General features: G+C 39.9%; 1 protein-coding gene across 2 annotated transcripts in view; it reads left to right on the top strand.

Annotated features, from left to right (window-relative positions):
* Positions 1–23,915, top strand: part of DACH2 (dachshund family transcription factor 2) — a gene marked incomplete at its 5' end in the record, with an annotated part of 789,041 nt that overhangs the window by 514,861 nt on the left and 250,265 nt on the right. The gene's annotated exons all lie outside the window — the stretch shown is intronic.

The following is a 23,915-nucleotide window of genomic DNA, read 5'->3' as shown; positions in this document are numbered from 1 at the left end:
TATCAAGCTTTTTACTTCAACTTTCTCTAAATAATTTACCACTGAACGATAATTCTGAGAATCCACCTTGGGCAGGCTGCAGTCTCTTTAGTTGGAGTACCACCTCCTTAGCTAAGTGAAGGTGCTGGAAGACTTGTGGTATTGTTAGCAGTGGCTAAAGAAAAGAGGAAGAACAAAGAGCAAGGAAAAAAAGATGGAAGGAAGAGAAAGATGCCTGTGGATTGAAATATCCCCTTCCTTTTTACTACTAGTTTTCTCTTCTTTACCTGTGATAATTTTTCCTTATCTTTGATTATAAGACCACCCCTCACATCTCTTTTTGAATTAGGTGGGATTATAACTCTCAACATTTATGAATGTCTAAATAAATAAACAAATAACTAAATAAATAAATACCATTTAATTTTAGTGGGGAGTAATAAAGGGTGGCAAAAGATGGTCTGAGGGGCCATAGGTTTCCAATCTAACACTTCAGGTGAATTCAATATAATGTGATAAGCAGATTGGTAGCAGCCTCTTCTCTTTTCTTTTAGGCTCCTAGATGTTCAAGTATTGTGGTCCTTATCTTGGAGGAAAAAGCAAAGGGGGGAATTCTTGAATTAAATCAGTATGATAAACTTACTCTGAATTTAATGCAGTGTAGCTCTCTTCATCCTCCTCATCTAAAATTGAAAAGTTCATGGTGATTTATGAGAAATAGTATTTAATCAGTACTCACAGTAGGTAATAAGGGAAAAATGCATACTTTTGTGGATTCATGTAACTAGAAGCAAGACATAGTTAAAATTAACATTAAGCAAAACATAATAATAGAAAGAAATTACCAGTTACTATATACTAAGTATCTCCCATGATTTTTTCCATTAGTTTAATTTTTAAAATGTAGATATTATTGACATATAACATTGTATAAGTTTAAGGTGCACAATATGTTGATTTGATACACTTATATATTGCAATATATAATATTATTACTACCATAGCATTATCCAACATCTTCACAATTTCACATCATTTTTTCTTTTTTTTTTGAACATTTAAGATATAGTCTCTTAATCACTTTTAAGTATATAATAAAGGTATTATTAACTACAATCATAATACCATGCATTAGGTATTGAGAACTTGTTCATCTTCTAACTCCTGTGTTAACTCAGTTAATTCTTACCATATTCCCAGGTGGGGAAAGCATTTTCAATAATCCCATTTTGTAAATCAGGAAACAGAGACACAAAGTTAGTAATTAGCAGAGCTGTTTAAATCCCATGTCTGGTTAAGTGCAAAGTATTTGCCTTTTCCACGTTCTTCCTTCTCTTCAGCACTGTTTTGTAATACGGTTTTAATTTTATCAACCCTCTTGAATAAAAGATGACGATACAGTGATGAACTGATGATCAGTTTCCTCGACTAAACATCTCTTAACTCATACTAGGTTCAAATCTTGGTGTCTTGGAAGTAACCAACAGTTGACAGGAATTCTCTTGTAAATAAAAAATATTTTTTAACAATAAATATTAGTGGGAGCTTAAGAAGTAACTAGGTCATTATTTTCTCAGATATACCAGTTTCTGAAAAAGATTTTGTACAGATTTTAATGTTGTAACTTTATAATAAGACAGTATTAAATATTTTGAGATGTATACTGGTGACCTAATTTCCAACATAGCAAATATTTAATTTCCTTAGCTACATATAATCTGGCTTAACCCAAAATATCCATCACTGTGATAAAAGAAAGTATTAGGTTTCCATATGTGTATAATGTTATACTTGATGTTATAGAAATGGAATTAGAGTAGTAACTGTGATCATGCAAAAAATAGTTTACCCTTGTCTTGATGTAATGAAGGTAAGCAGATATAAGATAATGATAATAACAATATCTACTTATGTAAAAACCATGGGTGGTGTTCATCACATCCATCCAGAACCACCTCAACCAAGTGGAAGGAAGTTAGTCCTGCAGGAGTTGTCTTGGCAACTGCTGCACCCTCCCCAAAGCTGTTTTCTTGAGCTGTTTCCTGTAAGGGCAGGGTTTGAGGCAGGAACCTGCCCTCAGAGCACTGCCAGGGGTGAACCTGAGTGGGGGCTGCTGAAAGGCTTAGAAAAAACAGACCAAGAGCATGAAAGCAGGGTCTCGGTGGGACGCTGCTTCTCTGAGAGACAGCGACCACGCCCACAGCCATGCCTTTATTTTATAGCAGAAGCTATGAGGCAAAGGAAGGGCGTGGCCGAGATGTTTGCAACATTCTCCTGGGTTTCAATCCTACTCAACTACATGCACCTGAACTCTATCAAGCCTACATCACTCAGGCACGTGGGGTCACATGTTTGGACCATAGGTTCAAGCTTACAACTACAGCTGTTGGCTGTAATTGTGCTGTGAGGGCCCTGCCCTCCAAGCTGGGACTTGCACATGGCAATGAGAGGACTGTGCCCTCTCATCAGTCCAAGGCTTGAACCTGTCCAAAACACTGTAGCGGCTCCCAATAATAAAGTTTTAATTCTGTTTCTTTGTTACTAATGTTGTGGCCCCACCCCATAACAAAGAAACAATTTCCAGAGGATGAGGCCCAGGAATCAGGATTTTAAAAAGATTCCCATGTGATTCTAATGTGCAGCCAAGGTTGAGAACCACTGCTATAGATAATATTAAAAAATATATCTAAACGTGCACTTCTTTGTCGAAAAAATGAGCATGTTCAAAACTTAAATGAAGAAAATTTGGATATACTCGATGGAGATTTTCACACATATTTGAGTGATGATTCCATTGATCCCACAGATGATGCTGAAAAGGAAAATTTCTCCATCGAATTTCTGAATAGTATTACTCCTTCGGGAATGCTGTGTCATAAATTAAAATTGAAAGTGGGTGCTATTGTGAAATCTCAATAGTAAATGGGGTCTTTGTAATGGTACCAGATTTATTATCAAAAGATTACGACCTAATATTATCGAAGCTTAAGTATTAACAGGATCTGCAGAGGGATAGGCTTTTCTGATTCCAAGAATTAATTTGTCCCCATCTGACACTGGCCTCCCATTTAAATTGATTCGACGACGGTTTCCCGTGATGCCAGCATTTGTGATGACTGTTAATAAATCACAAGGACAAACTCTAGGCAAAGTAGGCATATTCCTACCTGAACCCGTTTTTGCACATGGTCAGTTATATGCATGTGATGTTACAGTTAAAGTTCTAAATATTTCATCACAAGGGAAATTAGTCAAGCACTCTGAAAGTGTTTTCACTCTTAATGTGGTGTACAGGGAGATATTAGAATAAGTTTAATCACTTTATCAGTCATTGTTTGCATCAATGTTGTTTTTACAAGGTGTTTTTGTTGTTTTCATATCATGTTTTTATCGTTTTTATATCATGCCTCTGTTGTTATATCCTTTTGTTACTGTTTCTTTATTAATAAATGTATATATTATTTTCATATATATTTTACTAATTTCCTTCCATCTCTCACACTTCTATTATAGAGACAGGGCAAATGGCAATATTAAAATATCTCTTCTAATTAATTCCCTTTTTAAAAAGATATATTTTATTGATTTTTTACAGAGAGGAAGGGAGAGGGATAGAGAGTTAGAAACATTGATGAGAGGGAAACATCAATCAGCTTCCTCCTGCACACTCCCCACTGGGGATGTGCCTGCAACCAAGGTACATGCTCTCGACCGGAATTGAACCTGGGACCCTTGAGTCTGCATGCCCATGCTTTATCCACTGAGCCAAACTGGTTAGGGCAATTAATTCCCTTTTAATGTGCACAAATTTCATGCACCAGGCTATTAGTACTAATAATAAATAGATGAAGAAGTCTTTGAGGTTTTTATAGTTTATCAATGAACACTGCTGCCATGACCACACCTGTAAACCCGGTCCTGTTACCAAGAGGAATTCTCTAAGCTATAATTATATGTTGTGAATGAAGAAGAGAGCAAGTAGACCTTAGCAGCTTTTGCCACTGAGGACTCCAGCAGCCTTCATGGCCTCCATGGATACCTAGATTCTTGCCTGTTAAATGTCCTCAGAGTCTTTGCCAATGGTTACTTCAGCTTATGGCTCAGTACAAAGACAACAATGCTGTTTCTTTCCCAGGCCCCAGATATGGGGCTTCCACTGTAACAACTAGAACCAGAGCCACTGAACCCCACTAGCCAATATCTACCCACACGTGGAGATATTTCCCTACTAATGTAAGTCAATAAAGGGCGAGATAGCTGCCTGCTGCTTCAAATGTGCAGACAACAATGCAAGGCATTGTTGAGAGGGAAACATGACAAGTTAAGAAAAATATTACCACCAAATGAACACTATAATTGACCCCAAATAAAAGGAAGTCTATAAATTTCCTGACAAAGAATTCAAATAATTGTTTTAAGGAAACTCAGAAAACTACAAGAGAACACAAATAATTCAGTCACATCAGGAAAATAGTGTGGCAAATGTTTCCCTCCACGTCCCGCGTGGTTCAGGGTTCAGGGTCTGGAAGAGGAGCCGCACACAAATGAAGGAGAAGAGACAAGAGATAATTTGGAAATATTGGGGGGGCAGGCGGGTAAGTCCAACTCAAGAGGAAAGACTTTCCCTGGTGCTCGGGCCATGCCAGCCAACATTTTATTGGTTTGGGATACACCCATAGTCCTTAGGCAGGCAATTTCCAGTAACGGGCAGACTAGCCCATCAGCAAGGATTTACATAATAATAAATGGGGAAGTTGCTTCAGCTACAATTGTCTGGATTAACAATGGGTACACAGCCCTGACCTTTGCAAGGGCTTGAAGGATCACCAGCCTTCGGGTTCTCTGTCTACACCTCTTTGCTAGTGAAGACAATAGGTGGTTTCCCACAAAATAGTACATGAAAAAAATGAGAAATTTCACAAAAAGATATAAATCATAAAAAAAGAACCAAGCATAAATTTTAGAGCTGAAGTATATAGTGACAAAAATGAAAAGCACAGTAGAGAGCTTCAATAACAACTCATTTAATCAGAAGGAATAATCTATGAACTTGAATATAGGTCATTTGAAATATTCCAGTCAGAGAAGAAAGAGGAGAAAGAATGGAAAAGTAGAAAGAACACTTGAAGATATATAGGATACCCGCAAAGAAACAGTCATGCATTTTGGGAAACCCAGAAGGAGAAAAGAGAGAGAAAGGGAGGAATAAAAAGCTCATTTAAATAAATAATGGTTGAAAGTTTCCCAAATCTAGGGAGGAAAATTGACATCCACATTAATGAAGTTCAAAAATGTCCAAATAGAATCAACCCAAATAAGACCACACTGAGAAACATTACAGTAATATATTGTTTAAATACAGAGCTAGGTTTTGAGATTTGCATCTTTAGGTGATTTTTTCACTGTGCAAATAACTTAGAGTGCAAACCTAGATAGTGTAGCCTACTACACCTAGGCTATATGCTACAGCCTATTGTACCTAGGTTACATACTGTGCAGCATGTTACTTTACAGAATACTGTAGACAGTTGTTATGCAATGATACTTATTTGTGTATCAGAACATATCTAAACATAGAAAATGTACAGCAAAAATACAGTTTAACAAATAAAAATGGTACACCTGTTTAGGGCACTTACCATGAGTGAAGCTTGTGGGACTAGAGGATGCGATGCTTTAGATGAGTCAGTGAGTGTGTGATGAGTGAATGTGAAGGCTGAGATATTACTGTTTTGTGATGCATTGTCCTATGGCATTACGAAGGTTATGATGTCACTGGATGATAGTTTTTCCGCTCTTTTATAAATTATGGGACCATAGTCATATGCATATGCAGTCCATAATTGACTGATATATCATTATGTGGCACATGACTGTATCATCAAATTGTCAAGTCAATTACAGAGAGAAATTTGAAAACAACAAGATAAAAGTGCTTTGTTACATATGAAGAAGCCATCATATGACTATAAGCAGATTTCTCAGCAGTAGATTTGCAGAACAGGGGAGACTGGAACAATATATTTAAAGAATTGGCAGAAGCAAACAGATGCATGCATAAATCTCTTTGGCAAATATAAATATATAGACAAATACACATTAATGCAATGCAACATTGTGCATAAATTACTTTTAACCAACCCTAATATAAAAGTTGAGATAAAAGATTATTAATTAATTGATACTAAGTATGAAAAGAAGAACACTCTGAATACAGTCATACAAATGAGTAGGTGAGAGTAAAAGTGTCGTTTTTGTATGCAATAGAAGTTAAGTTATAAACTTAAAATTAAGGTTTAAAGTATATGTTTTGTATAAGTCTTGAATTAAACAAAAAGTAAAAAACTATGATAGATACACAAAAGAAGAAGGAAAGCAAATTTGTACCAAAATAAACCAATAAAAAAGGAAGACAGCAAGAGAAGGAAAGAGGGGCAAATTAACTTCAAAATAGAAAACAATTCACAAAATGGAAACAATATATATTTACTTACCATTAGTTCCTTTAAGTATACGTAAATTAAAGTCACCAATGAAAATGCACTGAGTGGCTGGTGTGGCTCAGTTGATTGAACCTTGTCCCATGCACCAAAAGGTTTCCATTTCCATTACCAGTCAGGCCACAGACAGCTGTTCAAGTCCAAGAGAGATATCTCAGCTGGGGGGGGGGGTTGCCACTGAGAACTCAGGGATCTAATCCCCTAGCTGGACCCCCCAGCAGAGAGCACCAAAACCAAGGAGGGTACCCACATAACATTTGGCTGTGAAAAGCAGTGGGGTGCTGTTTGCCAGAGAGTAACAGCTGAAAATTCAGGCACCCTCTTAAAAGGCCAACTCACAAAATTCCCTGTGGAGCCACCCACCCTGTGCTCTGACAGAGGGAGGGTGAAGTGAACTGGAGCTGTGAGAGCAGAAGCCAGGACTGGGGACTTTGGGGCTAGAGCTCAGAAGGCAGACACCCCAAGTAAAATATATGATTGTCTAATCACTATGCTATACACCTGAAACTATTACAAAATAATATTGAATGTAAAATGTAATTGAAACATAAAATTAAATAAATAAACATCCATTTATAATTAATTGTCTGAACAAATTAGGTAGAAAAGAAGCATAACTCACAACATAAAGGCCATATATGAAAAGCCCATAGCCAACATCATAACCCATGCAGGGAAAGCAAAGCTTTCCATCTACCTTCTGGTACAAAGCAAGGATGCCCACTCTTTTATTTAAATTATTCTTTATTGATTAAGGTATTACATATGTATCCTTACTCCTCCATTGTCTCCCCACCCCACCGCTCATGCCCTCACCCCCTAGTGTCTGTGTCCATTGGCTATGCTTATATGCATGCATACAAGTCCTTTGGTTGATCTCTCTCCATACCCCCACCCTCCTCTGCATCTGTTCAACATACTACTCAAGGTTCTCACCAGAGCAATTATGTAAAAGAAAGAAATAAAATATTTTTAAAACCGTACCAGTGGTCGGCAAACTCATTAGTCAACAGAGCCAAATATCAACAGTACAACGATTGAAATTTCTTTTGAGAGCCAAATTTTTTACACTTAAACTATATAGGTAGGTACATTGTTATTAACTTAATTAGGGTACTCCTAAGGCTTAGGAAGAGCCACCCTCAAGGGGCCAAAGAGCCTCATGTGGCTCACGAGCTGCAGTTTGCCAACCAACTTAGCCGGTTTTGTTCAGTGGATAGAGCATTGGCCCACAAACTGGTCTGGGTTAGATTCAGGTCAAGGGCACATACTGCAGCTGCAGCCTCAATCCCCAGCCCTGGTAGCATGTGGGAGGCAACCATTCTATGTGTCTCACATCAATTTTCTCTCTCTCTGTCACTCTCTCCTGACCTTCCACTCTCTCTAAAAATCAATGGAAAAATATCCTTGGGTGAAGATTAAAAAAAAAAAAAAGTTTTTTTTTTTTTTTTTAATTGACAGTGGGCCTAAATAGCCACTTCTCAAATTAAGATATACAAATAACCAACAGCTATTTAAAATGGTGCTCTACTACACTAATTATTATGGAAATGCAAATTAAAACCATGAGATATCACCTGACACCTGTTAAAATTGCTATTATAAGAAAGACATGCCCTGACCAGTTTGGCTCAGTGGATAGAGTGTCGGCCTACGGACTGAAGGGTCCCAGGTTCGATTCCGGTCAAGGGCATATACCTTGTGGGCACATCCCCAGTAGGGGGTGTGCAGGAGGCAGCTGATTAATGTTTCTCCCTTATCGATGTTTCTAATTCTCTATCCCTCTCCCTTCCTCTCTGTAAAAAATCAATAAAATATATTTACAAAAAAGAGAAAGACAAAAAAGATAAATATTGGCATGGATGTGGAGAGGAGGGAACCCTTGTACAGTATTGGCAGTAATGTAAGTTGTTCAAACATTATGGAGGTTTTTCCAAATATTAAAAATAGAACCACCACTTTGGTATAAAAAAGCAGAGAGTAGAATGGTACTTACCAGGGCCTAGCAGGGGTGGGCAAACTTTTTGACTCGAGGGCCACACTGGGTTCTTAAACTGGACTGGAGGGCTGGAACAAAAGCATGGATGGAGTGTTTGTGTGAACTAATATAAATTCAAAGTAAACATCATTACATAAAAGGGTACGGTCTTTTTTTTTTTTTTAGTTTTATTCATTTCAAAAGGGCCGGATCCGGCCCGCAGGCCGTAGTTTGCCCATGCCTGGCCTAGAGAGTGGGGAAAATGGGGAGATGTTGGTCAAGGTGTACAAAGTTTCAGTTATACAAAGTGAGTAAGTTTGGGAAATTTAATGTACGATAATGTGGTTACAGTTGACAGCACTGTATTGAATATTTAAAGTGTTCTCAACATAAAAAATAAAAAAATGCTAACTATGTGAGGTGATGGATATGTTAATTCACTTGATATTGTGATTATTTCACAAAATATACCTATCCTATATAATCAAGAGGTAATATGCAAATTGGCCATCACACCCTCACACTAGATGGCTGCCCCCATGTGGTCACAAAATGGCCAGCAGGGGAGGACAGTTGTGGGTGATCAGGCCAGCAGGGGAGGGTAGTTGAGGGTGACTAGGCCAGCAGGAGAGGGCAGTTGGGGGTGAATGGGCTGGCAGGGGAGCAGTTAGGTGTTGATCAGGCTGGCAGGGGCGTGGTTAGAGGGTAATCAGGCTGGCAGGGGTGTGGTTAGGGGGTGATCAAGCTGTCAGGCAGAAGCGGTTAGGGGCAATCAGACAGGCAAGCAGGTGAGTGGTTGGGAGCCAGCAGTCCCGGATTGTGAGAGTGATGTCTGACTGCCAGTTTAGGCTGGATCCCTGGGATTGGACCTAAACCAGCAGTCGGACATCCCTTGAGGGGTCCCAGATTGGAGAGGGTGCAGGCTGGGCTGAGGGACACCCTCCTCCCGTGCATGAATTTCATGCATCAGGCCTCTAGTATTAAATAATTAAATTTATACCTTAAGTATGTACAATTTTTATTTGTCAATTATACTTCAATAAATGTGGGGAAAAGTCTGGGTAAATGGATTATCTGCTTACTGGAAATTAAGCTACAGTTCCTCAAGTGATCACTTGCAAATAGAGATTCATATCAATAATTTTAAATATATATTTTTAATAACCCAGGGACTGGCATGTCTTTGATCCCCTTTGGGTATCCTACTTCAGAATTTGAATTGTTTATGGTCTTGTTTGAAATTAAAGACTGATTGATTTCTCTCTTTTTTTAATGTTCATGGCTTTAATCTTTTGATTTATTTTAGTGCCTTCCAAGAAGAGAGAGAGGAAAAGAAAAAAAGCATGTGGGTATTGACAAGGGAGATGTCAGTTAACAATGTTTATGGTCTGATTAATGTTTATTGGCATGGTCTTCCTGAATGTTTATGGTTCAAGTAGAAATGGTAAATCAGACATTCTAACCAAAGGAAAGCTTGTTATTGGAGAATCACTCAGGTTCTATTTATAAGATACATGTTACATTCAATAAGCCAAAGGAAAATCAGTGAATGCAGTAATAATATTCTATCCAGTGGGTTATGAGGTATCATATGTGGAAAATATATTGAATGTTTCATATAATTTGCGTGGTGATCTAGAGGCTGAGCATTATATTATGATCTAATGTAGTTATTTTCAGCTTTGTTTACACAGAATTCCTATGGTAGAGTTGAAGTGAGTAGCAAATAATAGAGATTCTGTAAACCTCCAGTATGTGAATGAACTCAGCAGTGTGGCTAGTCATCATTAATAAGTTACTCCATAAGGGATTAGAGTAATTCTTGAATATGATTCTCAACTAAATTGAGTTTGTATCCACAATGTACACTATTCCAACAGTGGAAGAGTCAATATGTTGGCACTATGGGGAAAAAAGACAAAAATTACTTGCTTTCAAATGCTTATGATGTAAGAGAAGAAATTTCTTAAAAATCAATCAATGTGTAAATTATTATACTCTTACATGGAATGTGATAAAAAGCAATGAGAGGAACTAAGTACTGTGAGAATATAGAGAAAGGGGGAATTTCTTTGGAATAAGAAAACCAGGAAGGAATTTCAAGTGTAGGATGTGACATTGGAACTAGTCTTTGAAGAATGTGAAAGTGAAAATATGGATGGCATTGAATGATGTGTTAAGGAGACTGTGCAATTGATTTTCCAGGGCAGTTATTTTCAAATAGTGGTTCTCAGAGCCTTCAGCCTATGTCTTGAAATTTGGGTAAGAGTTGAGAATTTGGCTTGAAGAAATATTATGTTTGATAACTAAAAAAACTTAATTGTATTCTTTGGTTAACTAAATGTAAAGCTTCTGTTGTTTACAATCATGCTGACAAGTATTTCTAAAATTAAAATTTAGATGTCTAAGTAACTTAAAATAATTAAGTAGAACCCTTCATACTACAGATGATGCTTGGAAGGTGAGAAATTTTCTTATTTGTGGTCACACAGATAGGTAACAAAAGAGCTGACACTAATCTTTCTACTATAAAATTATGCCTCTGATATTTGCATTGATTTTCCACTATAATCTAAGGTACATAATGAAATTTATTTTCTTATTATTGAGTCTCAATGAATAAACTTAAAGATGGAGATGAAGTTGATAGTGAGACTGCCCTTAATTTGGCCTGTCCAAGGTTCTGTTTACAAGATAGATATCAGACATCAGGTTAGACTTAACTAGGCCTCAGAAACTAATGTCAGCATTACTATTATGACTATATCTCTGATAGGTTTTTCTTTTTCTTGATATCCTATTCCTTCCCCAAAATTAAGTGTGGTATGGGAAAGAAATGGTTGGAATTCTGAAACTGGATCCAATTAATCAAACCTTAAAAATATGCAAGCCCCACAGATATTCCAAATGATGAAAAAGAATTTAGGATTTGTCATCATCATTAAGTATAAACTCAATGACTTTGATCCCAGGTCACAAATTAATCTGAGTGAATTTTTCTTTTTTTTCCCTCAAGGGCAACATTTGTTTCTAAAAGGAAAATTATAAATAGAAATGGATATTTCTTTATTCTGTTTATTCGTGGCCATGTGACCATTTTACCTTAGAGAATTTTTTTTTTGACCATTATAAGCCATTTCACAATGAGCTATATAACCAGAAAACTCAAAGAAGAGTTTTTTTCTTTAATTTTAGAAGAAGCATGCTCTATTTTAAATGCCATTTTGTGGCAGGATTGTTATTCAATTTCATCATTGTTATTAGTTGCTAAATCCCCAGAGGTCAAAGTAGGGCAGCTTAAAAAACATATCAAATATTGAGTTAAAATTTTGTGCTGGTCTGAATATCTTTATCTTGCCATTTTAAAAAGAATCGTATTTTATTTTCTATGAACATTTCTCATAACTTTTTCTTTCAATCTTCCATTATCCTCTTGACTATTTTTACTTAATTGTGGAAGTTCTAGACTTTGTTTATGATAGGCTTTATTTATATATGGAGTGAAACATCATCTTGTCCATATTTAAATTCAACAAGAAAATATGCAGAAATTTAACATTTTCCTAGAGGGTATGAGATCAGCTACTGCACATTTTTATTCCTTAAAAAAACAAGTAGAGTAGTCACAGAGTGTTTATATATCCTATCTAATAAAAGAGAAACATGGAAATTGGCATATGACCGCTACCCTTCCCATTGGCTAATCAGGGTGATATGCAAATTAACTGCCAGCCAAGATGGCGGCCGGCAGCCAGGCAGCTTAAACTGAACATGAGGCTTGCTTGCTTCAGTGATGGAGGAAACCAACATTCCCCGCCTGCCTTGCAGACCTCTGAGCTTGCAGTTTAAGAAACATAGTTACAAATATAGAAGCTAAACAAAACCTCAGAAACCAGCTTTCAGCCAGCTGGGATCTCAGAGCTGGAGTTGATACAGAGTTTCAATTATAGAACCTAAACAAGCCAGATACCTGCTTTTAGGAGCGGAGGCCTAAGAGCTGGAGCCTCAGAGCTAAAGCTGGCCCAGAATAAAAAAAGAAAAAAGAAAAAAAGGAGCAGTTGGGAGCTTCAGTCCCAGCCTGAAAACAGCCCTCAGCCCCTGACCCAGGCTGGCCAGGCACCCCAGTGGGAACCCCCACCCTGATCCAGGACACCCTTCAGGGAAAACCAGCCAGCTCCCACCCATGCACCAGGCCTCTATTCTATATAGTAAAAGGGTAATATGCCTCCCAGCACCGGGATCTGCAGAGCCACGAGGCCTCCCGGCACCGGGATCAGCATGACAGGGGGCAGCACCCAAACCCCCTGATCGCCCTGCAGCTCTGTGTGTGACAGGGGGCGGGGCCACAACCTCCCTATCTGCACTGCTCTGTTCCTGACAGGGGAAGGCGCCCCAACCCCCTGATCGGCCCTGCTCTGTGCCTGATAGGGGGGAGCTCCCCAACCCCCTGATCACCCTGTGGCTCTGTGTGTGACAGGGTGCAGCGCCCCTACCCCCCCACCCCATGGTCCCTGCTCTGTGTGTGACGGGGTAGAGCCATAACCTCCCCATCGGCCCTGCCCTGAGATTGAGAGTGGCGGCACCCCAACCCCCTGATCGGCACTGCTCTGTGTGTGATAGAGGGTGGTGCCCCAACCCCCCCCACGGGCCCTGCTCTGTGTGTCATGGGGTAGAGCCATAACCTCCCCATTGGCCCTGCCCTGAGTGTGACAGTGGCGGCGCCCCAACCCCCTGATCGACCCTGCTCTGTGGGTGATAGAGGGCGGCGCCCCAACCCCCTGATCTGCCCTGCTCTGTGTGTGACAGGGAGTGGTGACCCAACTCCCCTATTGGCCCTACTCTGTGCGTGACGGGGGGAGCTCCCCAATCCCCTGATTGGCCATGCTCTGTGTGTGACAGGGGGCGGTGCCCCAACTCCCCTATCGGCCCTACCCTGAGAGTGACTGAGGGTGGCATCGCAACCTTCCAATCCGCCCTGCTCTGTGCATGACAAGGGGTGGCACCCCATCTCCCCAATCAGCCCTGCTCTGAGCCTGACCAGGGGCTGCACCTAGGGATTGGGCCTGCCCTCTGCCACCCGGGAGCAGGCCTAAGTCAGCAGGTCGTTATCTCCCGAGGGTTCCCAGACTGCGAGAGGGCACAGGCCGGGCTGAGGGACCCCCCCCCCCAGTGCACAAATTGTTGTGCACTGGGCCTCTAGTATATATATAAAAGGCTAATATGCTAAGTGTCAGACCATCTGACCAGTCGCTATAATGTGCACTGACCACTATGGGGCAGACACTCAACACAATAGCTGCCCAGCTGCAGTGACTTGGCAGTGGCCCTTCTTGGGTGACAGACCCCGAAACCAAAAGGAGGGATCCCGATTCCTCATGGGGCCACGCAATTCCAACTTTGGTCCTGGGTTATGTTGTTGCTGGGGCACTGTTGGCGCTGAATCTGGTTTACTGCACACTTGTGTTTGTGTCCCACACCCTGTATGACAGCAACTTTTCAGAGTGCCCTCTTGCACTCCAGGGTGCCTCGGGGGATGCTGGAGAGCCAGTTTTGGCCTGACTCCTGCAGGCCAGGCCAAGGGACCCCACCTGCCAGAGGGACCCTGCTCACTCTGCAGACGCTGGGGAGGGACCGCAGGAGGTTGGTTCCAGGGCGCGTTCAGCCCCTCTGGCCCAGTCCCACCCTGCCAGCCATCTTCTAATTAATTTCCTTTCAATGTGCACGAATCCATGCACTGGGTCACTAGTATATTATATGACTGAAGATAATTTCTAAATCTTTTGACATATCCTGGAATAAGCAAGATAGAACGCTTGTATTTACTTGAGATGTTTGAATGACAATGAATAGAAATTTTCCTTCTATGAATTCTTATATATCCTCCAGTTGGGTTAAAACTGATATTTTTTGATGACTGTAACGCTAGAGGCAGGAAAGAATTAAAATATAATTAATAACATTAGACTTAAAAGGAAACACAAACATAGAAGTTAGTAGATTCTTAAGCAAGAACAGCATTTTCTTTTTTGAAGACAGACCTATAGTTTCTTTTATTTGATGTTTTGTTTAATAGCTTCTATAATGGCTATAACATGACTCTGCATCAAGATTTCAGCATGAATAACAACCAGTTCATGTTTCATTTAGCTCCAAATGAGAAATTCTGTCTTTTATTGTTTTAGGAAATTAGTTTGTGTACCATTGCTCCTGGAGCTTTATAATTAATCACTAAAGGTTATGGCTGTGGAAAGTTTGTGGGAAATAGATGCCTAAACAATTACAATTGTAGCTGTCAAATCAGAAATACAGTTATACAACAGAGCAGCGCCCCTCCCCCCTTTTTTTTTAACTATAACAAAGACTTTGAGGGTGGTCTTTTTATTTGTAGAAATATAAGCAGTATTTTAAAAAATCGCATTGCTATCCATAGTGACTTCCTCTGAAGAAACCAAGATGGTAACCATGTAAATCTTTATCCTCAGAGTTTCCGCCTGTTCTGACTTTAGTGTTAGTTTAAATTCTGAGCAGATGTTATGAGTATTTTACCTTTTAGAAAATATAATTCATAGTGAAAAAGATCAAAGTATATGCGGTTTATTACCTTGCAAAATTGAATTATAAAATCTCAATGTTACCTTCTTTCTTTATGCTATTCAAATACCTCATTAGATATGGAGCAGGATGTTTCTAGAGAATCAAATGAGGCATGCTTGTTTTTATTAGAATCTGATACCAAGAACTCTTTTTAAATGGCTTTTCTCAAGAATTGTAAACTTTTTAGCACTCCTTTCATCTTTCTTCCGTGCCTATGGACCTTTAAAAAGGAATGTAAGTCAGGAGACCCATTGTACTTTTAAAGAACCTTCTAAAAACTTATTCCAAGAGTGAGCAAACCTCACTATTGGGGAATTATTTACTAGGTCTACTTTTAATAACTCATCTGGTAGAATAAGAATTTCTTGTTTTATCAGTGTTAAAGCAATTTGTATAAAAACACCTCCAAATTGATACTAGCATTATCTCTTCTTTTTCTTCACAATAAATATTTTGAAATGATGTGATAGGTCCTTATAGCTCTTATGGCCAATGTAAAATAATTCTGTCTTTTTTCTTAATCCTTCACCTTCTTCCTGCCTCTACCTAGACTATCATTAGATCAAACAGCAGAACTCCACTTCTAAGGAAGTATCTAACCAGTATTGGACCTGTCTTAGTCCCTACATGTTACACTCCTTAAGTATTTCTGTGTTTTGTATATTAATGCTAAATAACTACCTCTGGTGCAGTCTTAGTCTGTGATTTTTGAATAAGTCGCCTCCTCTTTTTGTACTTTAGTTACAATGAAGGGGTCTGTGAATTCTTATCTTCATTTCTATGATTCTTGTACATAGACATTTATCCATAGGTGACTACTCTTTGGGTACTTTTTTTCCTGCCTCTAGAGAACTCTCTCCAGATAATTGCCTGGATTTTCACAGTTTATTGATGAACCATTGTTTAGACTGGTCTCAAAAACCTTGATAAAGTCAAAATAAATTACATCTGTTGCTTCCCTCTATCTCTCAGGCTGTCATTCTGTCACAGAAGGAGATTAGATTGGTCTGACAAGACTTGATCTTTAGGAAGCCATGTTGAGTTTTACCCAGTATAGTGTTCTCTTCAAGGTGTTTGCAAATTGATTTGTAATATCTTCTAGGAAACACATGTTTTCTTTAGAGATTAAATGCAAACAGGTGAAAAATAATAGAAAAGGAAAATGTGAGCAAAGGTTCTTAAACTGGACCTAGAAAAATAGAATTTATTTCCATTCTATAAAACTGTTGGAGAAATTATCGCAAATGAGTTGTTATACATGTTACTTGGGAGATTGTATTCACAAATAGAGTTTATAATAGCTGACTATTGCTATATTTTATCATTCTAGAAAAGGGAATTTGTGAATTAAGTGGAACATGACAAAAATTCAAAAGTAATTTAAGAAAATTAAAGTCCAGATTTCAAAAGCTGATTTACAGCATATATCTGCCTCTTATGAGTATTTGTATATTTAAAAATTAAAGTAATATTCATTATGCACTATCATGATTGTTTCTATTTCCCTTATAAAAGGCAGTTTACTATAGAGTTGGGCATATTAAACATTTTCACATTTAAAGAATTTTCATATTTAGTGGATATATTAGTGTAAGGGAATTGGAGTGGAAACAATCACTATTTTTTTCTAAACTCTAATTCTCTATGGTTCTATGACAATTGGATATTAACATTATTGCAGTAATAATACGACTAGTGCATAGAGTAAACCTATTGCATGTGTTGAACCCAAATTCAATAAATATATGTAGCTTAATTGGGAAGTTTTAAAGTTTTCTAGAATCCAAACTGATTTTTAAAAAATATATATTTTTATTGATTTCAGAGAGGAAGGGAGATGGATAGAGAGAGAAAAACATCCATGATGAGAGAGAATCATTGATTGGTTGCCTTTTGCATGCCCCACACTGGGAATCAAGCTAGCAACCCAGGCATATGCCCTGGCTGGGAATGGAACCATGAACCCCTGGTTCATAGGTTGACACTCAACCACTGAGCTATGCTGGCTGGGCCAAAGTGATTTTCTGGGTCTTTTATCTTATTTTTATTTTTGGTCTTTCAAGCAAAGTTTTTAGTATGCAGACACAATTGTGAAAGCAATTATTAGAAGGTTTCTTTCACTTTGCAGATCAACTTAGTATTAGTCTATCACCCACAAATACTCTTTTGTGCACTTTTGTATTAGAAAACAGAATAATCTAACCTTTTTAATTTAAATATAATTGACATGTAACATTATATTAATTTCAAGTGCATAAAATAGTGGCTCAATATTTCTATGTATTGCAAAATGATCACCACAATAAATCTAGTTAATATTCATCACCATACATACTTACAACATTGTTTTCTTGTGATGAGAAATTTAAATATATATATATATATATATATATATATATATATATGTGTGTGTGTATGTGTGTGCATACATATACATACATATATATATATATATATATATATATATATATATATATATATATATATATTTATTTACTTACTTATATAAAAACCCTGGGTGGTGTTCATCACGACCACCAGAAACACGACCAAGTGGAAGGAAGTCAGTCCTGCAGGGATTGTCTTGGCAACAGCTGCGCCTTCCCCTGAGCTGTTTCCTGGAGCTGTTTCTTGTAAGGGCAGAGTTTGAGGCAGGAACCCGCCCTTGGAGCGTGGCGGCATCTCTTTATAAAGTGTGCCACACCAGCACAGCCAAGGGTGAACCTGTGTGGGGCGGCTGAAAGGCTTAGAAAAGACAGACAAGAGAATGAAAGCCAGGACTCAGTGGGATGCTGCTTCTCTGAGAGACAGCGACCACGCCCACAGCCATGCCTTTATTTTATAGCAGATGCTACAAGGCAAAGCAGGAGCATGACCAAGATGTTTACAACATTCTCCTGGGTTTCAATCCTACTCAACTACATGCACCTGAACTCTATCAAGCCTACATCACTCAGGCATGTGGGGCCACGTGTTCGGACCATAGGTTCAACCTTACACATACAGCTGTTGGCTACAATTGTGCTGGGAGGGCCCTGACCTCAAGCTGGGACTTGCACATGGCAATGAGAGGACTGTGTCCTCTCATCAGTCCAAGGCTTGAACCTGTCCAAAACACTGTAGTGGCTCCCCACAATAAAGTTTTAATTCTGTTTCTTTGTTACTAATGTTTTGGCCCCACCCCATAACAAAGAAACAATTTCCAGAGGATGAGGCCCAGGAATCAGGACTTTAAAAAGATTCCCAGGTGATTCTAATGTGCAGCCAAGGTTGAGAACCACTGCTATAGATAATATTAAAAATATATCTAAACATGCACTTCTTTGTTGAAAAAATGAGCATGTTCAAAACTTAAATGAAGAAAATTTGGATATACTCGATGGAGATTTTCACACATATTTGAGTGATGATTCCATTGATCCCACAGATGATGCTGAAAAGGAAAATTTCTCCATATAATTTCTTAATAGTATTACTCTTTTGGGAATGCCGTGTCATAAATTAAAATTGAAAGTGGGTGTAATCATCATGCTATTGAGAAATCTCAATAGTAAATGGGGTCTTTGTAATGGTACCAGATTTAATATCAAAAGATTATGACCTAATATTATCGAAGCTGAAGTAGTAACAAGATCTGCAGAGGGAGAGGCTGTTCTGATTCCAAGAATTAATTTGTCCCCATCTGACACTGGCTTCCCATTTAAATTGATTCGATGACTGTTTCCTGTGATGCCAGCATTTGTGATGACTGTTAATAAATCACAAGGACAAACTCTAGACAGAGTAGGCATGTTCCTACCTGAACCCTTTTTTGCACATGGTCAGTTATATGTTGCTTTCTCTCGAGTTTGAAGAGCATGTGATGTTACAGTTAAAGTTCTAAGTACTTCATCACAAGGGAAATTAGTCAAGCACTCTGAAAGTGTTTTCACTCTTCATGTGGTGTACATGGAGATATTAGAATAAGTTTAATCACTTTATCAGTCATTGTTTGCAACACTGTTGTTTTTATGTCATGTTTTCATTGTTTTCATATCATGTTTTTGTTGTTTTAATATCACGTTTTTGTCGTTTTTATATCATGCCTCTATCGTTATATCCTTTTGTTACTTTTTATTTATTAATAAGTTTATATATTATTTTCATATACATTTTACTGATTTCCTTTCATCTCTCACACTTCTATTATAGAGAAAGGGCAAATAGCAATATTAAAATATCTCTGCTAATTAATTCCCTTTTTAAAAAATATATATTTTATTGATTTTTTTACAGAGGAAGGAAGAGGGATAGAGAGTTAGAAACATCGATGAGAGAGAAACATTGATCAGCTGCCTCCTGCACACTCCCCATTGGGGATGTGCCCCCAACCAAGGTACATGCCCCTGACCGGAATCGAACCTGGGACCCTTGAGTCTGCATGCAGATGCTCTATCCACCGAGCCAAACTGGTTAGGGCTGTGCTCAGCAAACTGCGGCTCGAGAGCCACATGTGGCACTTTGGCCCCTTGAGTGTGGCTCTTCCTAAGCCTTAGGAGTACCCTAGTTAAAATAATAACAATGTACCTACCTATATAGTTTAGTTTAAAAAATTTGGCTCTCAAAAGAAATTTCAATCGTTGTACTGTTGATATTTTGCTTTGTTGACTAATGGGTTTGCCGACCACTCGGTTTGGGCAATTAATTCCCTTTTAATGTGCATGAATTTTGTGCAACGGGCTACTAGTATATATATGATTGATTTCACAGAGGAAGGGAGAGGGATAGAGAGATAAAAACATCAATGATGAGAGAGAATCATTGATTGGCTGCCTCCTGTATGCCCCCTCCCCCACTGAGAATTGAGCCCGAAGACCAGAAATCAAACTGTACCCTCCTGGTTCATAGGTGTATGTTCAACCAGTGAGCCATGCCAGCCAGGCATGATGAGAAGTTTTCAGATTTATTTTCTTAGCAACTTTCAAATATGCAATTCAATATTATCTTATATAATAAAAGGATAATATACAAATTGTCTCCTCTATAGGGAGTTTGATGAGGGAGTGGGGCTGGACGGCCAACTGCCTGCAGACACCCCCCCCCCCCGCTGACCCTGCACCTGATCACCCCCCCACCCTGATCAGGGGCAGGGCCAGCCAGCTAACCTACCGTGACCCCTCCCCCTGCCAGCCCAGCCTGATTGGCCCTGATCTAGGCAGCCCAGCTGGACCACACCCATGTATGATTTCATGCACTGGGCCTCTAGCTAACCATAATCACCATGTTGTGCATTGCATCTTCATGACTGATTTATTGTATAAAGAATGTTTGTACCTTTTGACTCCTTTCACCCATTTTTCATCTCTCCCCTGACTCTGGAAACCACCAATCTGTTCTTGGTATTTATGAGCTAAGAGTTTTGTTTTCTGTTTTTTAAAATCTACATAAAATTGAGATCATATGGTATTTGTCTTATCTACATTTTACTTCACTTAGCATAATGCCATCAAGTTTCATCCATGTGGGCACAAAATTATTTGTTACAAGTTTTACTAAAGTATAATTCACATATAAAATTTACGCATTTAAAGTGTACAATTCAGTGCTTTTAGTATATTGACATATTTGTGCCACTATCACCATTATCTAATTTCATAAATTTTACATTACACCCAGAAGAAACTCTATCCATTAGGAGTCACTCCCCATTTCCTTCCAACACCCCAGCACCTGGCAACCACTAATTTGCTAATGCTTTATGTTGTCTCTATGGATGTACTTACTTTAGATGTTCCATATGAATGTAATTATACTATATGTGATCCTTTACATCTTTCTTCTGTAATTTGACATGTTTTCAAGGTGCATACATATTGTAGTATTCATCAGTACGTTTTTCCTCTTAATGCCCAAATAATGTTCCATCATATGAATATACTATATGAATATACTACATTTTGTTTCCCCAGTCATCTGTTGATAGACATTTGGGTTGTTGCTACTTTTTGTCTATTATAAATAACTAGAGGCCCAATGCACAAAAATTTGTGCACTTCGGGGGTAAGGGGGTCCCTCAGCCCGGCCTGTGCCCTCTCGCAGTCTGGGACCCCTTGGGGTTGACCACTTGCTGGCTTAGGCCTGCTCCCTGGGGGATTGGGCCTAAGATGGCAATCATACATCCCTCTGGCAGCCCTCGGGGGATGTCCACTTACCAGCAGGGAGCAGACCTAAGCTGCAGTCAGACATCCTTAGCGCTGCTGAGGAGGCAGGAGAAGCTCCCACCACCACCACTGTACTGGCAGCCATCATCCTGGCTTGTGGCTGAGCAGAGATCCCCCGTGTGAGAGCGTACTGACCACCAGAGGGCAGCTCCTGCATTGAGCATCTGCCCCCTGGTGGTCAGTGTGTGTCATAGTGACCAGTCATTCCCCGTCCTTCTGCTGTTAGGGTCAGTTTGCATATTACCCTTTTACTATACAGGATAGAGGCCTGGTGCATGGGTGGGCGCCGGCTGGTTTGCCCTGAAGGGTGTCCCGGAGCAGGGTGGGGGTCCCGCTTGGGTGCCTGGCCAGCCTGGATGACAGGCTGATGGCTGTTTGCAGCTGGTCACACCCCCTTCAGGGTGGGGGTTCCCACTGGGGTGCCTGGCCAGCCTAGATGATGGGATGATGGCTGTTTGCAGCTGGTCACACCTTCTTCAGGGTGGGGGGCCCCACTGGGGTGCCTGGCCAGCCTGGATGATGGGCAGGTGGCTGTTTGCAGCTGGTCACACCCCCTTCAGGGTGGGAGTCCCCACTGGGGTGCCTGGCCAGTCTGGGTGAGGGGCTGAGGGCTGTTTTCAGGCTGGCGGGTGACTGAAGCTCCCAGCCTCTTTTTTTTTTTTTTAATTCTGGGATTTATTTACCTTCAATAGCTGTCATTGGAGCTGAGAGCCGGCTCCAGCTCTGAGGCCGTGGCTGGCTGAAAGCAGGTATCTGGGTTTGTTTAGCTTCTATAATTGAAACTCTGTTACCATCACTGGTGCTCTAAGCTCTGAGCCCGCTGCCAGCTGAAAGCAGGTACCTGGGGTTTGTTTAGCTTCTGTAAGTGGAATGTTGTTGTATCTGGAGCTCAGAGCCGGCTGCGGCAGGCGTGGCACCTTGGCTTCCTCCATCGCTGGAGCAAGCAAGCCTCAAGTTTGCTTCAGCTGCGTGGCTGCTGGCCTCCATCTTTGTTGGCTGTTAATTTCCATATCCTGCTGATTAGCCAATGGGAAGCGTAGCAGAGGTATGGTTAATTACCATGTTTGTCTATTATTAGATAGGATGCTGCTATCAGTGTTCAATGTGCAAGTTGTTGGTTTTTATTTCTTTTGGATATGAAGTTGGTATGTTTTTATTTCTTTTGGATACATACTTGGAAGTGGAAATTTTGGGTTAACTGGCAATTGTGTTTTACAAAGTGGCTGCAACATTTTATATTTCCACTATGAACTTTGTGAATTACATATCTCACAGATTGGATTACAAAATTAGGTTTTAATTTTTCATGCATTTCCTGGATAGTCTGCACTCTATGGTTCTGTTATAGATATTTCATGACATTCCAATATTAGAATTCCCCTTTTCAGAGGCAAGTTGATCTTGCTGAGTAGCAAAAACTCCAGTGCTCCAAGAATGTTAATAAGAGCAAACATTGTGATTTTAAATAAATTTAAGAAGTGAAATATGATAGTTTGGTTGATGTAGAGAGAGAAGAATTAACCTATAACTTCTCTAAAGTTTACGGTATACCAATAATAAATGGTACCACAAAGGGCTCATCATAACAGTATTGTCATTAGAACCAATGTTCTTGTAGATGCAATCTTTTTAAAATTAGCCTGACATTTTAAACTTTGGCTACTGGTCAAAGATGGAGGTAAAATTGTTCAGAAATAACAAGGTTAATAAGAATGAGAAGAATGTTGTTAGCAGGAATGTAGGCCTGCATATTTGACTTGAGGGATGGGGGAAGGTTTGTGAAAAACATTCCTGCCGAAATAACATGAACATGAACACCAGGTGAGACTAAATCATATATTGGAGTGTTTATCACTGAGTGCAATATCTTAATATTCATTATTCATGGATTGGGGTATGTTCTCAAAAGAGCTATTATATCCTTTTAGGACTTTTCCTTTCTCTACTGGCCTACCATGGAGAGTTAAGATTGAATATTAAAAAATATAACAGTTAAATAAGAGCTCTTTCAAGGGAATTATCACACCAAAAACTAAACACACATTTATATTTATGTATCACATACATATAGTATTTATCTGTATATAATTATATATATACTAGAGGCCTGGGGCAAAAAAATTGTGCACTCGGGGGAAGGGGGGTCCCTCAGCCCGGCCGGTGGCCTCTCCAGTCTGGGACCCCTCCAGAGATAACGACCTGCTGGCTTAGGCCTGCTCCCCGGTGGCAGAGGGCAGGCCCAATCCCTAGGAGAAGCCCCTGGTCGGGCTCAGAGCAGGGCCAATTGGGGAGTTGGGGCGCCACCCCCTGTCATGCACAGAGCAGGGCAGATTGGGAGGTTGCGATGCCACCCTCAGTCACGCTCAGGGTAGGGCCGATTTTGGGGTTGGGGCACCACCCCCTGTCACGCTCAAGGCAGGGTCGATGGGGAGGTTGCGGCGCCACCCCCTGTCACTCACAAAGCAGGGCCCATCAGGGGGGTTGGGGCAGCGCCCCCTTTCACACTCAGAACTGGGCAGATCAGGGGGTTGGGGTGCCACACCCTGTCACACTCAGGGCAGGGCCGATGGGGAGGTTATGGCTCTACCCCGTCACACACAGAGCAGGGCCTTTGGGGGGGGGGGTTGGGGTGCCTCACCCTGTCACACACAGAGCAGGGCCGAT

The sequence above is a fragment of the Myotis nattereri genome (genome assembly GCF_964212035.1).
Source record: "Myotis nattereri genome assembly, chromosome: X".
In the NCBI taxonomy this organism is placed as follows: Eukaryota; Metazoa; Chordata; class Mammalia; order Chiroptera; family Vespertilionidae; genus Myotis; species Myotis nattereri.
This window is presented reverse-complemented; position numbering and strand designations above follow the sequence as displayed.